This window comes from Cottoperca gobio, unplaced genomic scaffold (genome assembly GCF_900634415.1).
Source record: "Cottoperca gobio unplaced genomic scaffold, fCotGob3.1 fCotGob3_244arrow_ctg1, whole genome shotgun sequence".
Taxonomy (NCBI): domain Eukaryota; kingdom Metazoa; phylum Chordata; class Actinopteri; order Perciformes; family Bovichtidae; genus Cottoperca; species Cottoperca gobio.
Window position 1 is genome coordinate 105,160 of NW_021166868.1, and position 5,438 is coordinate 110,597.

A 5,438-nucleotide genomic window follows, 5' to 3' on the forward strand; every position below is an offset into this window, starting at 1 on the left:
AAAGTACTGATTGTGCAGTAAATGTAGTTAAAGTACTTAAAGTAAAAGTACTGATTGTGTAGTAAATGTAGTTAAAGTACTTAAAGTAAAAGTACTGATTGTGTAGTAAATGTAGTTAAAGTACTTAAAGTAAAGTACTGATTGTGTAGTAAATGTAGTTAAAGTACTTAAAGTAAAGTACTGATTCTACAGTAAATGTAGTTAAAGTACTTAAAGTAAAGTACTGATTGTGTAGTAAATGTAGTTAAAGTACTTAAAGTAAAAGTACTGATTCTACAGTAAATGTAGTTAAAGTACTTAAAGTAAAAGTTCTGATTGTACAGTAAATGTAGTTAAAGTACTTAAAGTACTGATTGTGTAGTAAATGTAGTTAAAGTACTTAAAGTAAAGTACTGATTGTGTAGCACATGTAGTTAAAGTACTTAAAGTAAAGTACTGATTGTGTAGTAAATGTAGCTAAAGTACTTAAAGTAAAAGAACTGATTGTGTAGTAAATGTAGTTAAAGTACTTAAAGTACTGATTGTGCAGTAAATGTAGTTAAAGTACTTAAAGTAAAAGTACTGATTGTGTAGTAAATGTATTTAAAGTACTTAAAGTAAAGTACTGATTGTGTAGTAAATGTAGTTAAAGTACTTAAAGTACTGATTGTGCAGTAAATGTAGTTAAAGTACTTAAAGTAAAGTACTGATTGTGTAGTAAATGTAGTTAAAGTACTTAAAGTACTGATTGTGCAGTAAATGTAGTTAAAGTACTTAAAGTAAAGTACTGATTGTACAGTAAATGTAGTTAAAGTACTTAAAGTAAAATAACTGATTGTGTAGTAAATGTACTTAAAGTACTTAAAGTAAAAGTACTTCAACTACATTTACTGCACAATCAGTACTTTTACTTTAAGTACTACTAAAAAACTAAATACTTTCATTTTATCAGTTTTTGACGTGAAATGTTAAAACTTGATATAAATGTTTTATTATGTTTAATAACTTTAAATAATGTGCTGTTTGCGTAGTGTGGCCACCAGAGGGCAGCAGATACAGTAAAAGTACTAATACTTCTTCGTGTAGTACTACTGTAACTACACAGTAAAACCTTATTATCATTATAAAAAAACATTAAATAATTATATTCATCATTAAAAAAATATAAATCTTCTTTTATTTTCTGGAACTTTTAATTGCAAATGATTAAGAATCTATAATAAAAAAATGAAAATAAAATAATTATAGCAGATAAAACAGCAATACATGAATAAATTAATCATGCAAACTAACAAAAACTAAAAAGTTTAAATTGATGCTAAAATAGAAACAGAAAATAAATGTTACATTCAGAAATACAGTAATCAGACAGTGATTCTAATTATGATAAAAATGTTATGAATACAGTGTTTTCTTTGATTTTATTTTCGTATGGAATAAAAACAAACGTTTCTTAATTGTACATATATATATATATATATATATATATATATATATATATATATATATATATATAGTTTATTTGTATTCATTTCACACTTTTTAGTGCAGTTAAAAGCACAGAACAAATATAAGCATTAAGGCACTTGAGGAAAATAAAATATTTGCTCAAACAAATAAAAGAGAATCAAGTAATTATTAATAATAATAATAATAATAATAATAATAATAATAATAATAATAATAATAATAATAATAATAATAACAATCATAAATGTCTCCTTGTGTTGCAGCCAGCAGATGGAGGCAGAGACTTGAACATGAAACAAACGGAATCACTGCATCTTTGAACCTGAAGGAAGTGAAATCACCTCACGTCGAATGATTATAAACTTTATATATTATATACACAGGTGTGTTTTAAAATACGTTAAGTATTTATGCTAAACATGTCATACTATATTACGTTATGTTAATTTGTTGTTTTCACTTTTCATTTCTTGCAACATCCTTAAAATGACAATGACATGAATTCTATATGTGAAATATATATATTTATTTATATTTATATTTATATAAATATAAAACTACATATATAGTAATAGATATTTGATATATATAATATTTAATACAAAAGCAAATACCATGTTATTATGAATATAAATGATAATTCATATTATGTAGAAAAATACGGTACAATATGTGCAGTAAAACTATCAGCAGTAAAAGTACATGTAGTGCAGTAAAAGTACATATAGTGCAGTAAAACTATCAGCAGTAAAAGTACATGAAGTGCAGTAAAAGTACATGAAGTGCAGTAAAAGTGTCAGTCGTAAAAGTACATGTAGTGCAGTAAAAGTACATGAAGTGCAGTAAAAGCACATGTAGTGCAGTAAAAGTACATGTAGTTCAGTAAAAGTACATGCTGTGCAGTAAAAGTGCATGTAGTGTAGTAAAAGTACATGCTGTAAAGTAAAAGTGCTTGTAGTTCAGTAAAAGTACATGTAGTGTAGTAAAAGTACATGCTGTGCAGTAAAAGTGTCAGTAGTAAAAGTACATGTAGTGCAGTAAAAGTACATGAAGTGCAGTAAAAGCACATGTAGTGCAGTAAAAGTACATGTAGTGTAGTAAAACTACATGCTATGCAGTAAAAGTGTCAGTAGTAAAAGTACATGTAGTGCAGTAAAAGTACATGTAGTGCAGTAAAAGTACATGCTGTGCAGTTAAAGTAAATGAAGTGCAGTAAAAGTACATGAAGTGCAGTAAAAGTACATGAAGTGCAGTAAAAGTGCATGTAGTGTAGTAAAAGTACATGCTGTGCAGTAAAAGTGTCAGTAGTAAAAGTACATGTAGTGCAGTAAAAGTGCATGTAGTTCAGTAAAAGTACATGTAGTGCAGTAAAAGTACATGCTGTGCAGTAAAAGTAAATGAAGTTCAGTAAAAGTACATGAAGTGCAGTAAAAGTACATGCTGTGCAGTAAAAGTACATGTTGGATATTTAAACATCACATGTCAGAAAACTTGTAAAACAAAAGATGTTTGTGTTCATGTCAGTGATGAAATGGAGAAGTTTCCTGCTGACATCTGTCAGTTAAATATTTGACCACATTCACCTGCAGTGTCTGTAGTTCATGTTTGTTATAATATTTTGTCACATATAAAAAAAATGTTTTGCTCGCCATTATGAACAAGCATCTTCAAAATGAAATTATCAGAGAGAGTACACACTGACTGATGACATCATGTGTGTGTGTGTCCATCTGCCTGCTGCAGGATCAATAATTAAACATGGCTAATGGGCTGCAGCCTGGGACATCTGTCTGACTGTGTGTGTGTGCGTGTGTGTGTGTGTGTGTGTGTGTGTGTGTGTGTGTGTGTGTGTGTGAGGCAGTCCGACTGAGCATGCTCAGTTCAGCATTATCATAACGAGGTCAGAGCCTCAGTTTGACCCGCTGACCTCCGGAGACCGCGACATGAGATTAAGATTAAATATTAATGCGACTGATGTTTGTACTCGTACAGATACTGATACTCGAACTGATACTGATACTGATACTCGTACTGATACTCGAACTGATACTGATACTCGTACTGATACTGATACTCGTACTGATACTCGAACTGATACTGATACTCGTACTGATACTCGAACTGATACTGATACTCGTACTGATACTGATACTGATACTCGTACTGATACTCGAACTGATACTGATACTCGTACTGATACTGATACTGATACTGATACTCGAACTGATACTGATACTCGTACTGATACTGATACTGATACTCGTACTGATACTCGAACTGATACTGATACTCGTACTGATACTGATACTCGTACTGATACTCGAACTGATACTGATACTCGTACTGATACTGATACTGATACTCGTACTGATACTCGAACTGATACTGATACTCGTACTGATACTGATACTCGTACTGATACTCGAACTGATACTGATACTCGTACTGATACTGATACTGATACTCGTACTGATACTCGAACTGATACTGATACTCGTACTGATACTGATACTCGTACTGATACTCGTACTGATACTCGAACTGATACTGATACTCGTACTGATACTGATACTCATACTGATACTCGTACTGATACTCGAACTGATACTGATACTCATACTGATACTCATACTGATACTCGTACTGATACTGATACTCGTACTGATACTGATACTGATACTCATACTGAAACTCGTACTAATACTCGTACTGATACGCGTACTGATACTGATACTCGTACTGATAATCGTACTGATACTCGGACTGATACTCGTACTAATACTGATACTCGTAAAGATACTCATACTGATACTCGGACTGATACTGATACTCATACTGAAACTCGTACTAATACTCGTACTGATACGCGTACTGATACTGATACTCGTACTGATAATCGTACTGATACTGATACTCATACTGATACTCGTACTGATACTGATACTCGTACTGATACTGATACTCATACTGATACGCGTACTGATACTGATAGTCGAACAGATACTGATACTCATACTGATACTCGTACTGATACTCGTACTGATACTCGTACTGATACTCGTAAAGATACTCGTACTGATACTGATACTCATACTGATACTCGTACTGATACTCGAACTGATACTGATACTCATACTGATACTCGTACTGATACTGATACTCGTACTGATACTCGTACTGATACTCGTACTGATACTCGGACTGATACTCGTACTAATACTGATACTCGTAAAGATACTCATACTGATACTCGGACTGATACTGATACTCGTACTGATACTCGTACTGATACTCGTACTGATACTGATACTCGGATGATACTCGGACAGATACTCGGATTGATACTCGTACTGATACTGATACTCGTACTGATACTCGGACTGATACTCGTACTGATACTCGTACTGGTACTCGTACTGATACTCGTACTGATACTGATACTCGGATTGATACTCGGATTGATACTCGGACTGATACTCGGACTGATACTCGGACTGATACTGATACTCGGACTGATACTCGGACTGATACCGATACTCATACTGATACTCGGACTGATACTCGGACTGATACTCGTACTAGTACTCGGACTGATACTTGGACTGATACTCATACTGATACTCATACTGATACTCGGACTGATACTCAGACTGATACTCGTACTAGTACTCGGACTGATACTTGGACTGATACTCGGACTGATACTCGGACTGATACTCGTACTGATACTCATACTCGGACTGATACTCGTACTGATACTGATACTCATACTCGCATTCATACTCGCATTCATACTCGTACTGATACTCGTACTGATACTGATACTGATACTCGTACTGATACTGATACTCGTACTGATACTCGGACTGATACTCGTACTGATACTCATACTCGTACTGATACTGATACTCGCACTGATACTCATACTCGTACTGATACTGATACTGATACTGATACTGATACTGATACTGATACTGATACTGATACTG